The sequence below is a fragment of the Salmo salar genome, chromosome 02 (assembly GCF_965601325.2).
Source record: "Salmo salar chromosome 02, fSalSal1, whole genome shotgun sequence".
Lineage (NCBI taxonomy): Eukaryota > Metazoa > Chordata > Actinopteri > Salmoniformes > Salmonidae > Salmo > Salmo salar.
Genome location: NC_138292.1, coordinates 45655013 through 45670333, shown reverse-complemented (window position 1 = coordinate 45670333; position 15321 = coordinate 45655013). Strand labels below are relative to the sequence as shown.

General features: G+C 43.9%; 1 protein-coding gene and 1 long non-coding RNA gene across 2 annotated transcripts in view; both read right to left on the bottom strand.

Moving 5' to 3' along the window:
• The window catches only part of LOC100194712 (2-oxoisovalerate dehydrogenase subunit beta, mitochondrial), a 93710-nt gene that overhangs the window by 8317 nt on the left and 70072 nt on the right, over window positions 1-15321 (bottom strand). The gene's annotated exons all lie outside the window — the stretch shown is intronic.
• Window positions 1251-6478, bottom strand: LOC145861360 (uncharacterized). The gene is made up of 3 exons (XR_014381100.1): window positions 6347-6478; window positions 1473-1510; window positions 1251-1343 (listed from the first exon to the last, which is right to left on the bottom strand). It is a non-coding gene; the product is annotated as an uncharacterized LOC145861360 (long non-coding RNA).

The window sequence follows — 15321 nt, the reverse complement described above, 5'->3', positions numbered from 1 at the left end:
CGTCGGGTCTAATTTACAGATATAGCTTTAGCATTGCCAGCAGCGGCATGTCTCAGGTTGCTTTGATATGTTAAAAAGGAATTAGCAGACGGACAAAATGGTCCTCTGGGTCATTAGGGTTTACTGTACCACGAGACGGGAATATATATGCAGTATACATTATTACCACAGTGGTACAACAAAGGTCATACATCAGTGTTACAAGCATTTTTTTTTTTTACAGGTTTACAGCGTGCAGGGAAAGTGATGGGCTCATGTGTATGGCTCATGGCCCACTGTAGTGTATCAAAGGGGGGTTGGGGGTGTCATTACTCAGCCCACAATAGGCAGACCCGCTCTGCCTCGCTAATTAGTGGTGATTAGCTTTAAAGGATGCCCGCAGTTAGTGCCAGCCAGTATCCCCTCCCCATCCAACCCAACCCCACCCTGCCTGCCCCTCCATGGCCAAGTGGGCCAAACCGTTTCCGTGGGGAATTCCTTCTGTCCTCTCCAACAGTCTCGGGTAGAGCTGGGAGACTGGACATGATGCATTGTATGTATAAGACCATAAGTTCACATATTCTATAGTCAAATATCTCTATTCCCCTATTGCACCTAGTTGAGGCAAGAACATGAATCAATTTAGCCTCTAAGGTCAAAGTCTTATAAGCAGAAAATTAGTTTTCACAGTCCTAAAGAGCTTTTATAGCTCTTCAACACTTGGAAGGTGGATGATTTTCTTGATGCAGAACTCTCAGAAAGGACGCTCACAATGTCTGGCAGTGGCTAAGGAAAATAAAAACATCTGAGCTGCGATGACTAATTATATTCTTTGACTAGGTTTCCTTGCCATGTTGCTCAGTGATTAGCTATTCCTGGTCATGGGGGCTAGGAGTGTTAACAGGCAGACACTTGTGTGGCAGCTGGAGGGGGCCCTACAGTGGACTTCAGTGACAGATTGACAGGACACTTAATCATGAAGATAAAGCTTAAAACAAATAAGATGAGTCTGGTCAGGCCTGCATTTTTGTAGAGTTACATCAGAAGTGTAATAAATCCTGTCAAACTTTTTGAAAGAATGGAAACATGTAGCATAGGCCATCTCTCCCAATGTACTGTCATGATAGAGGACCATCCGTGTCTCTAGAGTGCACAGCATTAAGGGAGAACGTCTCATGAGACAGTCTATGATCCACAGGCAGACAGAAAGACAGTACTAAAGGCTTTTTCCTGTAAGATTCCTAACTGTAATCTCCTCTAAAATACACTTACTGGAAGCAGGAAGAAAGTAGTCTGGTTGCTCGTCACCACAGCTAAATGGTGATGTGCCACAGAACTCCGATTTCAATCAAATCGCTGTTTATCTTTGGAGAAAACACATCATTATAAGCAATCTGACTTAAATGTCTGCATATAAATATGACAAAATGGCAGAATAAACTATGGACTGCATCTCTCGAGGAGGCAATATAGAAAAATGTAAAAATACCAACCGGCGGGGGTTTAGATTTGCAGTTGCACATTTTGTCTCCTGTCACACAGAAAAAGTTTGTCAGCGACAGCCACAGATTGAGTAATTCCAATATTACCAAATGGGACTGCCAACAATGACAAATCACACACTGCCCTCTGGGCACACAGTAGCTGAATCCATATTGTGACTTGGCATCAACGTGGAAAATACATTGGATTTGAAATAACTAATGAACCAGTTCTGTTTTGATCTAATTTGAACCAGCGTTGTAAACATTGACATTAGGGTAAAACTTTCACTTAAATACATTGACTTAACAACCTGTTAGTGTCACGTCCTGACCAGTATAGGGGATATTTTGTTATTGTAGTTTGGTCAGGACGTGGCAGAGGGTAGTTTATTTATGTATTACGGGGTTTTTGGTCACTGGTCTATGTTTGTATTTCTATGTGTATATTCTAGGGTAGTTTTTCTATGTGTAGGTTGGGTGCTGGACTCTCAATTGGAGGCAGGTGTTTCTAGTTGCCTCTGATTGGGAGTCCTATAAATAGGTGTGTGTTTTGTTTGTCACTTGTGGGTAGTTGTTTGAGAGCACTGCTTTTGTTGAGCCTGCTTCTCTGTTCCAGTCGTTAGTTTGTTTATTGTTTTTCCGTGGTGTTCTCATTTTATTTAATAAATATGTTGAGCACGCAACCCGCTGCGCCTTGGTCCCCTTCTCTCTTCCACGACAGCTGTGACAGTTAGTCAGGTTACATGAATCTAATTTCAACATAATCATCAGAACTATGTATGTTGAAATTGCATTGAAAGTTCCATGTAGAAACATAAAAAATCTTTTTCATCCTATATTCAATTGGGTGGTTGAAATTATGTTGAATTTCATATGTACTTTGGATATTTTTAGGACTGACCCTAGTTAGTCGACTGGTCGATTGTTTGGTTGATAAGCTGTTGGTCAACCAAGATTTCTTTCAGTCGAGCAGTCACAAATAAATATAGTGCCTTTGGAAAGTATTCAGACCCCTCGACTTTTTCCACATTTTGTTACGTTACAGCCTTATTCTAAATGGATTAAATAAATAAAAAATCCTCAGCAATCTAAAAAACAATACCCGTAGAGAAAAGCGAAAACAGGTTTTTAGAAATGTTTGCACATTTATTAAATATAAAAAACAGAAATACCTTACCTACATAGTGCATTCTGACCCTTTAACATGAGACTCGACATTGAGCTCAGGTGCATCTGGTTTCCATTGATCATCCTTGAGATGTTTCTACAACTTGATTGGAGTCCACCTGTGGTAAATTCAATTGATTGGACATGACTTGGAAAGGCACACACCTGTCTATATAAGGTCCCACAGTTGACAGTGCATGTCAGAGCAAAAACCAAGCCATGAGGTCGAAGGAATTGTCCGTAGAGCTCAGAGACAGGATTGTGTTGTGGCACAGATTTGGGGAAGGCTACCAAATTATTTCTGCAGCATTGAAGGTCCAAAAGAACACAGTGGCCTCGATCATTCTTAAATGCAAGAAGTTTAGAACCACCAAGACTCTTCCTAGAGCTGGGTGCCCGGCCAAACTGAGCAATCGGGGGAGATGGGGCTTGGTCAGGGCGGTGACCAAGAACCCGATGGTCACTCTGACAGAGCTCTAGAGTTCCTCAGTGGAGATGGGAGAACCTTCCAGAAAGACAACCATCTCTGCAGCACTCCCCCAGTCAGGCCTTTATGGTAGAGTGGCCAGACGGAAGCCACTCCTCAGTAAAAAAAAAAGGCACATGAGAGCCAGCTTGAAGTTTGCCAAAAGGCACCCAAAGATTCTGACCATGAGAAACAAGATTTTATGGTCTGATGAAACCAAGATTGAACTGTATGCCAAGCGTCACGTCTGGAGGAAACCTGGCACCATCCCTACGGTGAAGCATGGTGGTGGCAGCATCATGCTGTGGGGATGTTTTTCAGTGGCAGGGACTGGGAGACTAGCAAGGATCGAGGCAAAGATGAACGGAACAAAGTACAGAGTACCTTGATGAAAACCTGCTCCAGAGCGCTCAGAACAACGACCCTATGCACACAGCCAAGACAACGCAGGAGTGGCTTTGGGACGTCTCTGTCCTTGAGACAAGTTTTTTTTTTTTCACCTTTATTTAACCAGATAGGCCAGTTGAGAACAAGTTCTAATTTACAACTGCGACCTGGCCAAGATAAAGCAAAGCAGTGCGACAAAAACAACACAGAGTTACACATGGGATAAACAAACAGTCAATAACAATGCCCTTGAGTGGCCCAGACTTGAACCCGATCAAACATTTCTGGAGAGACCTGAAAATAGCTGTGCAGTGACGCTCCCCATCCAACTTGACAGAGCTTGAGAGGATCTGCAGGGAAGAATGGCAGAAACTCCCCAAATACAGGTGTGCCAAGCTTGTAGCATTATACCCAAGAAGGCTCAAGGCTGTAATCGATGCCAAAGTTGCTTCAACAAAGTACTGAGTAAAGGGTGTGAATACTTATGAAAATGTCATATTTCAGTTTTATTTTTTTTAAATTTGCACAAAAAAAACACTGTCTTTGATTGTCATTATGGGGTATTGTGTGTAGATTGATGAAAAATATATATATTTAATACGGCTGTTACATAACAAAATGTGGAAAAAGTTAAGGGGTTTGAATATTTTCCGAATGCACTGTGTGTGTATATATATATATATATATATATATTTTTTTTTTATGGCACACAAGACTCCTGTCTGATTCACGCCTGTCTAAGTGGACTAATCCATTGCAGAGGCCGTGGGGATTGCACACCAGTAGTAAGCCTACATTTACAGTAAATTCCCATAATTTCTAATCTACAATGTTTGTTTGGTTACAGTAATTTCTGTTAATGCATTCAATATTATTATGACAGTCTTACTGTTCTCATTGTAGGAGTGGACACTGTTTGCAGCGTGCACAGTCTATTAATCCCACTTGTGATTAATAGGTTTTGGTTAATTTCATTCCATTTATGACTTGTCAATTTATGTCTTTTGTTTGGTGCGCTCCTGTCTATCTTGAGAAAGGAAACGCACCTGACTACGTATAGAAGTAGGCCTAGGCTACCTTGCCTGCGAGCAAATGTAGGCCTATAAATGTGCCCAGATCTGGGGATCTGATACTATTTCTGATTGTCTTAACTCACCATCACTGTGAGGCTTCTCAAAGTAATTTTTTCTTCGCCTCTAACAGCAAGTAAACAAAGTCTGTTTTTACATCCATTGAAAATGATAGTTGTTCCTCAACACAGCCTATTTGAAAAATCTTTCCAGCTCTCTCCCTTTCGATAACCACTCAGCATGAAAGGGGAAGAAAATGTCATGCTCTGATCGATGGAAACTTCATAAAATAGGCCTACCTGATTACTTCTTATCCCTTACGCAAATAGCCTACAGCTGTGTGTCTGGAGCTCACTGGCGTGGGAAACTGAGCGCCCAGAACATTTTATATAATGTTGTAAGTTTGCTAGCACAAGCTTCGGGCTGGACCAAGTTAATAGTTGGCTACACAGGCCCATGTGTATGTAGCCAATATGATTTATAGGATATTTATTTTTATCAGGATATTGGCAGTAGTGGAAAAAATATCCAATTTCCATACTAAAAGTAAAGACACCTTAAAATAAAATGACTCAAGTAAAAAAGTCACCCAGTAAAATACTACTTGAGTAAAAGTCTAAAAGTATTTGGTATTAAATGTACTTAAGTATCAAAAGTAAAAGTATAAATCATTTAAAATATCTTAAATTAAGCAAACAAGACCCTAGCCAGGGTCACAGTACAACACTCAGACATAATTCACAAACAAAGCATTTGTGTTTAGTGAGTCTGCCAGATGAGAGGCTGTAGGGATGACCAGGGATGTTCTCTTGATATGTGCGTGAATAAGACAATTTTCCTGTCCTGCTAAGCATTAAAAATGTAATGAGTACTTTTGGGTGTCAGGGTAAATGTAAGGAGTAAAAGTACATTTTCTTTAGGAATGTAGTGGAGTAAATGTAGAAGTTGTCAAAAATATAAAATAGTAAAGTAAAAATACAGATACCCTAAAAAACGACTAAAGTAAAAATACTTTTAAGTACTTTACACCACTGGATATTGGCTACCTGCAGGCTGCTATTTTTACATATTGGCAATGGCAATAGAAAGTTACAAATCTATAAGTATACTTTTCATTTAGAATTTTGATTAACGACATGACATTGATTGAGATATGAAGACTATTATAAATGAATTGAAACTGTTCCACGAAAATGTGCATATAAAAATCATAACTGGTATGCAGATCAGTAGAAACGGTATGATAAATATGCACTCCAAATTGAAAAAGGTTGCAGACCGCTGGTGTAGCCTTTTACCAGCAACTTCAAGAGCTTAAATGGAAGGCCAGCAGCAGCGGGAGGAGAGGTCAGGAACAGATTCTCTTCTAGTTAGGCTATATTGAGCTCTGGCTCCCTCATTAGTCATTTTTGACTCTTCATTTTTAATTACAACGCTTAAAGCATCAAACAAGCTCAGTAGCATACATATAGTTAATTCTATCAAAACATAGGGCGTGTCTATTATACATGGAAAAATTCACGTTTTAAAATGTTGACAGCGATTGGTTGAAAGAACAGACAACTTTTTTAAAATGTATTTATTTATTTTTTTAGTCGGGGACAGTTGATAGTAAAATGGTATGTTTGAATCAACATCGTTTCAGTGTCATGCCTCAGGAACCTAAATACAGAGGTATATTGAAATAAAATGTGAAAGCAAAATCCAACGATTCCTGACTGAACAGTAACTCCTACTGGTATACAAGGGGCAATGCACTTCAGTGAGAACAAGTCTATCATCCAGATACCTACCTCTACGTTCTCTGCTTAGCTTTATAAACAAGCTGTGTTCCATTCAGCAGAGCTACCCTGTCAACACATTTAGACATTGATCAGCTTCCATACTCATTTGAGTAGACTCACCAAAATAACATTGAATAGTTGAAAGTAACTCAGCTAACTGTTCTTACACAAGTTGTATGTGAAAGTCAATTCGGAGTAAGGTTAGGTTTTGTAGCATACATTGACATCTGATTTGCCCAACAAAGGACACCATCATGTCAACGTTAGCTAGGTAAACTCTCATTCATCCATCTTTGGATGTTTAGAAATCGCTAACCATTAGCCCTATAAATAGGATGGAAAATTCATGATACTAATAATAACAATACACTTCTACCTTTGGATATTGTCTTATGTACTGTACGTTATTCACAATATTTATTTAATACACCACCCCGTTCACGATAATGGTTTGCTCCTACACACAGTGAGTCACGTGGCCGTGGCTTGCTATATAAAGCATGCAGACTGGCATCGAGTCAGTTACTGTTTGATTGAACATTAGAATGAGCCAAACGAGTGACCTAAGCGCCTTTGAGCGTGGTATGATCGTCGGTGCCAGGGGCACCGGTTCCAGTATCTCAGAAACAGCCGGCCTCCTGGGCTTTTCACGTTGATGAGAGGTCGAAGGAGCATGGCAAGAATCGTGTAAGCTAAAAGGCGGAAAACAGGAAAATAACGGCGAAGTACAACAGCTGTGTGCAGGAAGGCATCTCGGAACGCACAACTTGTCAGTCCTCATCACAGATGACCACACCGGTTTCCACTCCTATTAGCTAAAAACATGGAGAAGAGGCTCCAGTGGGCACACGATCACCAACACTGGACAATTGAGGAGTGGAAAAAAGTTGCCTGGTCTGACGAATCCCGGTTCCTGTTACGTCATACTGATGAGTCAGGATTTGGCGTAAACACCATGAGTCCATGGCCCCGTCATGCCTGGTGTCAACAGTACAGGCTGGTGGCAGTGGTGTAATGGTGTGAGGAATGTTTTCCTGGCACAAGTTAGGTCCCTTGATACCAATTGAACAACGTTTTCATGCCCCAAAGTATTCAGGCTGTTCTGGGGGAAAAGGGGTGTCCGACGCTACTAGATGGGTATACCTAATAAACTGGCCAATGAGTGTGTACTATCCAAGCAGAAGATACTCCAAAATGTTATATTTGGTTGTGTTCCCAATTCAATATACAGTTGGTCTACAAATTAATAATTGATATGTTGGATTCATGTCTCCTTCTCAACCAAAAATGTAAATGCACTTCAAATAAAGTTTGATTTGATTTAGTCCTATTCTTCAACTTCGATTTTTGGTTGAGATGGAGGCATGAATCCAACATAGTAATAACTTGTAGACTACATTTGAAATCAATCAACCATCCTTCAAATACAAGACAATATCCAAACATAAAAGTGTATTATTAATATCATGAATTTGGCATCCTATTTATAGGGCTAATGGTACATTACCAAGGTATGTGGACACCAGCTCGTCAAACATCTCATTCCAAAATCATGGGCATTAATATGGAGTTGGTCCCCCATTGCTGCTATATTAGCCTCCACTCTTCTGGGAAGGCTTTCCACTAGATGTTGGAACTTTTTTGCAGGGACTTGCTTCTATTCAGCTACAAGAGCATTAGTGAGGTCTGGCACTGATGTTGGGAGATTAGGCCTGGCTCACAGTCGGCGTTCCAATTCATCCCAAAGGTGTTTGATGGGGTTGAGGTTAGGGCTCTGTACAGGCCAGTCAAATTCTTCCACACCGATCTCGACTAACCATTTCTGTATGGACCTCCCTCTGTGAACTGGGATATTGTCATGCTGAAACAGGAAAGGGCCTTCCCCAAACTGTTGCCACAAAGTTGGAAGCACAAAATTGTCGCGAATGTCATTGAATGCTGTAGCGTTAAGATTTCCCTTCACTGGAACTACCAAACCATGAAAAACAGCCCCAGACCATTATTCCACCTCCACCAAACTTTACAGTTGGCACTGTGCATTGGGGCAGGTAGCGTTTGCCTGGCATCCGCCAAACCCAGATTTGTCCGTTGGACTGCTAGATGGTGAAGAGTGATTCATCACTCCAGAGAACGCATTTCCACTACTCCAGAGTCCAATGAGGGCGAGCTTTACACCACTCCAGCCGACAATAGGCATTACGCATGATGATCTTAGGCTTGTGTGCTGTGTGATACTGCTGGGCCATGGAAACCTATTGCATTAAGCTCCCGACAAACAGTTATTGTGCTGAAGTTGCTTCCAGAGGCAGTTTTGCAACTAAGGACTGAATACTGAATACTATTGGGTCTGAATACTTATGTAAATAAGATATTTCAGTTTAGTACTTTTTATAAATTTCCAAACATTTCTAAAAACCTGTTTTTGCTTTGTCATTATGGGGTATTGTGTGTAGATTGATGTTGGGGGGGACAATTTACTGTGGAGCAGTACATAAGAAAGCATCAGTGAGATCTCACTGCTGGGGTACTTTCCTCTCCCTAGTCTCTCAGCACCGTTTAAACTGTACCTTTATCAGTCTTACATAGGCCATTTCAACACTGCTCTGAAGTTGACAGCAGTCCATAGATTTTTTTTATTATCAGAGTTCTTATTTTACTGGGTTTACAAGTAATACATGGTGTGGTCATTTTTTTTTTTTTTTAAAGACCTTTTGGAAAATCAATTTTGATCTTAAAAGTATTTGTTTATTTGCTTCCATGGTTCCCCTATGAACAATGGTTTCAGAGGGTTCAAAGATAGCCGCAGTTAGTGGGTTCATCAACACTGGAAGCTTTCAGAGACTGATTAGAGGAGTTAATTATAGACTTCCTGTGTACTGGTACTTACATATATTACTTACTAAGCAACTTCCTGGAAGGAAAAATGAATAACACATTCTCTGATCATCCTGTTGAAGGACAAATTTAGGGGAATTCCTTGCAATTTAGATTCAAATCTACCTCTGCAGGTAAAGGATGGACCAGTATGGATGAATTAATACCCAAACTGGCCAAAGAGGGTTTCATGCTAGGCTGTGGCCATTCAACCCATCAACTGGCAAAGAGGAGAACATGGAGCAATACCTCATGTCCATACTCTACCACAGCCTGTATACTATACAATTTTACTTTCCTCAGTGTGTGTGAAGCTTAACAGGCCTCTTCCATAAACACATCCCTTTGAAGGCTATTGGTGTATCCTGTGAGGGAGAGAGACAGAAGGCAATCAGCCATGGTTTTACAGTGGAAGAAGGTGCAGGAAAACAGCGCCTGAGGAAACAAACCAGCTTTCTTTCTTTTTTATTTAACCAGGAAGGGCTCATTGGGATTTGAAATCTCTTTTTCAAGAGCATCCTGGACTCTTTAAAACGGCCTGACAGGCAAACAAGGGTTCTGCTTCTGATTCTGAAGGCAATTATGTCAGAAAACGCAGGCTTTCAACTTTGACCAACCCCAACTGGGCCGGAATGGAAGACGGCCATCTTTGATGTGAGGCCCAGACCAGTAGTACCACAACTCAGCAATAAGCGTTGGGTTGGTTGTTGATGCTGGACTCCGCGCCATTCCCATTACACACAAATAAAGGAAGGAACTCGGCAGAGCAACCAGTGTGGATGATTCCGTGTCTGAAAGCTGTGGTAGGTCTACAGCAAAGGTTACGGGACCAAAGGCAGTGTATAATTAAGCAATAAGGCCCGAGGGGGTGTGGTATATACCACAGCTAAGGGCTGTTCTTAAGCACAACATAACTATTGTTTTATCAACTGGTTACCAACTTAATTAGAGAAGTAAATATATGTTTCATACCTGTGGTATACAATCTGATATAGCACGGCTGTCAGCCAATCAGCATTCAGGGCTCAAACCACCCAGTTTATAATCTGGGATTGGTGTTTGCAGTGACTGGGGAGACGCAGCATGAACTGTAGGTACTCAATAAAAAAATGTAATCACATGGATGCTCTAGTTTTGCTTGTGTATCTCAAGTAACGCTTCATCCCTAAGTGTACTTCCGTCCATAGCGTGAAACAGAGACTTAAAGCCACAGTGTTGCTTGTAAGCACAGCCTCTACTGCACGATCCAATCCCAGGGGTCTAGCCTATAAATACTATACAGTACCAGTCAAAAGTTAGGACACCTACTCATTCAAGGGATTTTCTTTATTTTTACTATTTTCTACATTGTAGAATAATAGTGAAGACATCAAAACTATGAAATAACACATGGTTTTTGCAGCTGCACTTGAAGAAATTTTCAAAGTTCTTGAAATGGTCCGTATTGCCTGACCTTCATGTCTTAAAGTAATGATGGACTGTCATTTCTCTTTGCTTATTTGAGCTGTTCTTGCCACAATATGGACTTGGTATTTTACCAAATAGGGCTATCTTCTGTATACCACCCCTACCTTGTCACAACAAAACGGATTGGCTCAAATGCATTAAGAAGGAACATTTATGGAATTTAACTTTTAACAATGCACACCTGTTAATTGAAATGCATTCCAGGTGACTACCTCGTAAAGCTGGTTGAGAGAATGCCAAGGGTGTGGAAAGCTGTCATCAAGGCAAAGGGTGGCTACTTTGAAGAATCTCAAATATAAAATCGATTTTGATTTGTTTAACACTTTTTTTTTGTTACTACATGATTCCATACTTTTGACTGGCACTGTATGTAGCACAGCGAGGTCCATGTGTTAATTGTCACAAAGCTGTATGCACAGCAGTATGGGAGAGGCTGCTCAACTTTACCATGGCACTCTTTGTATCCCTGAGGTCCATTGTAAGTCAGCAGAGAAGCACTGATATTAGTAGAGGTCAGCCAATGACAACACCTTTTGTGAGGTGCAGCTAATCCACCGAATGGAAACTTTCAAACCCTTAACGACGCTGTTCCAGATTTTGAAGGAAGTCAAACTAATCCATAATTGGACCGTGCTTACACTGTTCTGAGGCAGTTGGCTTTGACCCGATTATCCTTCAGTTTCACCCTGCTGTCCAGACATAATACATTGACAAAAGCATTATGTATAGCCACTCCTGGAGTCACTAACACATGGAAAGGGGTGGAAAGAGTTTTGCACATGCCTCAAAGCCAGATAACAAAACAGTTGAAAATTTGCTAAGACAAAACAGCTGAACCTCGGTATAAGCCTACTGACGGCCTGATTTCAATGATTTATTCTTCAACAATCCAAATTAAACAACAAGCTCCAGGGTGAGGAAATCAAGGCATACTCTCAGCCCTGTCACTTCAAAGAAAATCTATTTGCACATTGTTCAAAGTATATTTCACATGAAGAATAGAAGAAAAGTTGAGTCCTGGACTCTGACAGCTGAGCATGTACTTTGTCAATTGTAATAGTAACCCATACCAGACTATAAGCCATGAGTATCCCAGCACTTCATTCCCGCCATGTGCCCCTGAATGGGATATTCCAGGCCGAGTCTTGCCTTCGACCCTGGTGGTGAGGTGTGGTGCAGGTCTCCCTCTCTGCTGTTGACTGGTGGTGAGGTGCAGGTCTCCCTCTCTGCTGTTGTCTGGTGGTGAGGTGCAGGTCTCCCTCTCTGTTGTTGACTGGTGGTGAGGTGCAGGTCTCCCTCTCTGCTGTTGACTGGTGGTGTGGTGCAGGTCTCCCTCTCTGCTGTTGGCTGGTGGTGAGGTGCAGGTCTCCCTCTCTGCTGTTGGCTGGTGGTGAGGTGCAGGTCTCCCTCTCTGCTGTTGTCTGGTGGTGAGGTGCAGGTCTCCCTCTCTGTTGTTGACTGGTGGTGAGGTGCAGGTCTCCCTCTCTGCTGTTGACTGGTGGTGAGGTGCAGGTCTCCCTCTCTGCTGTTGGCTGGTGGTGAGGTGCAGGTCTCCCTCTCTGCTGTTGACTGGTGGTGAGGTGCAGGTCTCCCTCTCTGCTGTTGACTGGTGGTGAGGTGCAGGTCTCCCTCTCTGCTGTTGACTGGTGGTGAGGTGCAGGTCTTCCTCTCTGCTGTTGACTGGTGGTGAGGTGCAGGTCTCCCTCTCTGCTGTTGGCTGGTGGTGAGGTGCAGGTCTTCCTCTCTGCTGTTGACTGGTGGTGAGGTGCAGGTCTCCCTCTCTGCTGTTGACTGGTGGTGAGGTGTGGTGCAGGTCTCCCTCTCTGCTGTTGACTGGTGGTGTGGTGCAGGTCTCCCTCTCTGCTGTTGACTGGTGGTGAGGTGTGGTGCAGGTCTCCCTCTCTGCTGTTGACTGGTGGTGAGGTGTGGTGCAGGTCTCCCTCTCTGCTGTTGACTGGTGGTGAGGTGTGGTGCAGGTCTCCCTCTCTGCTGTTGACTGGTGGTGAGGTGCAGGTCTCCCGCTCTGCTGTTGACTGGTGGTGAGGTGCAGGTCTCCCGCTCTGCTGTTGACTGGTGGTGAGGTGTGGGCAGGTCTCCCTCTCTGCTGTTGACTGGTGGTGAGGTGTGGTGCAGGTCTCCCTCTCTGCTGTTGACTGGTGGTGAGGTGTGGTGCAGGTCTCCCTCTCTGCTGTTGACTGGTGGTGAGGTGCAGGTCTCCCTCTCTGCTGTTGACTGGTGGTGAGGTGTGGTGCAGGTGTCCCTCTCTGCTGTTGGCTGGTGGTGAGGTGCAGGTGTCCCTCTCTGCTGTTGACTGGTGGTGAGGTGCAGGTCTTCCTCTCTGCTGTTGACTGGTGGTGAGGTGCAGGTCTTCCTCTCTGCTGTTGACTGGTGGTGAGGTGTGGTGCAGGTCTCCCTCTCTGCTGTTGACTGGTGGTGAGGTGTGGTGCAGGTCTCCCTCTCTGCTGTTGACTGGTGGTGAGGTGTGGTGCAGGTCTCCCTCTCTGCTGTTGACTGGTGGTGAGGTGTGGTGCAGGTCTCCCTCTCTGCTGTTGACTGGTGGTGAGGTGTGGTGCAGGTCTCCCTCTCTGCTGTTGACTGGTGGTGAGGTGTGGTGCAGGTCTCCCTCTCTGCTGTTGACTGGTGGTGAGGTGTGGTGCAGGTCTCCCTCTCTGCTGTTGACTGGTGGTGAGGTGTGGTGCAGGTCTCCCTCTCTGCTGTTGACTGGTGGTGAGGTGTGGTGCAGGTCTCCCTCTCTGCTGTTGACTGGTGGTGAGGTGTGGTGCAGGTCTCCCTCTCTGCTGTTGACTGGTGGTGAGGTGTGGTGCAGGTCTCCCTCTCTGCTGTTGACTGGTGGTGAGGTGTGGTGCAGGTCTCCCTCTCTGCTGTTGGCTGGTGGTGAGGTGCAGGTCTCCCTCTCTGCTGTTGGCTGGTGGTGAGGTGCAGGTCTCCCTCTCTGCTGTTGGCTGGTGGTGAGGTGCAGGTCTCCCTCTCTGCTGTTGGCTGGTGGTGAGGTGCAGGTCTCCCTCTCTGCTGTTGGCTGGTGGTGAGGTGCAGGTCTCCCTCTCTGCTGTTGGCTGGTGGTGAGGTGCAGGTCTCCCTCTCTGCTGTTGGCTGGTGGTGAGGTGTGGTGCAGGTCTCCCTCTCTGCTGTTGACTGGTGGTGAGGTGTGGTGCAGGTCTCGCTCTCTGCTGTTGGCTGGTGGTGAGGTGCAGGTCTCCCTCTCTGCTGTTGGCTGGTGGTGAGGTGCAGGTCTTCCTCTCTGCTGTTGACTGGTGGTGAGGTGTGGTGCAGGTCTCCCTCTCTGCTGTTGACTCTTGTTAAGTAGTGGATTAGGTCTCCCTCTCTGGTCGTTCCCTTGAGAGCACTGGATACATTGTTGTTGTATTTCCCAGAGGCTTGACCCAGGTCCGATAGCTCAGCACCTTTCTACTAAAAGCTCTATTTTTAGCGCTTTTTCCGTTTCATCGCATTATCAGCGTGGAACCCATGCCACATCCCCGTTATTAGCGGATGAGTCACCACAGTCCGGCGAGTCGCAGTACTGACCGCCACCCTTGGCCATCTGTACAGGCTGAAAGTGGGCCCTCCAGAGCCAGCGAGGTCACGTTGCCATGGGAACTTGGCCACGAGAGTGTGTGTGTGCCCTGCTCTTGAGGGGGGACAACGTGGCATGCGGCCGCAAACACCTGGATATACTTAGACATTAGACATGAGGTGCAAGTGCGTGTGATCATGTATTCTGGCAGTAGTGGTTGAGGATTCATTTGGCGCGGGATGAAAGCAGTCTCAACAATTCCTCATCATACACAAAGCTCATAAAGCTAATTGCTATGCACAATAAAAACGAGGTATTAAATGCTATAAACAGTTCTATTCACCATATGCTTTCTCACATTCAACAGTGGAGCATGGCGGTCCATTTAAAACCTCGGTTCATGACTAAAAATACTGCTGGTTACCTCGGGACACAAAACATGTGAAAACATGGCTATGACTCACAGACCAATAATCCTACCAATAAGCAGGTCTGGGGATAACAACAACATGAGTGACAGCCAGGGAGATGAGAAGGACCAATTCCAAGGCCCTCATGTCAGTGCTACACCAGCGCTGATGCAGACACACAGGGCATCATCCACTTGAGGTAACGCCTACACTGAATAGCATGCCATTAACCGGATATCTTTGATTGTGGTCTAGGGGAAAAAATAAAAATAATAATTTAAACAAACACCCTGCTGACAAGGGTCATAATCATAACTCAGGAATAGCTCAAGGAGGTGAAACTATAGCTCAAACCCTCTCACGTTCTCCCTGAAGGGAACACAGCAAATACTTTGATCATGCCCTCACCAGGCCAGAGCGGAGTCTTCACTGGACAGAGGGAGGGAAAGGGGATACACTTCCAGTACATTCCATGAGCAAAAATTAATCCTCAGACAAGGTTGAGTATTAGTTTCAACTTGCTTGATCCAATATATATTACTCATTTCAACTGACAAAGTTTCAGTATGACATATCTGACATGCACTACAGGTCGAAAGTTTTAGAACACCTACTCATTCAAGGGATTTTCTTTATTTTTACTATTTTCTAGATTGTAGAATAATAGTGAAGACATCAAAACTATGAAATAACACATA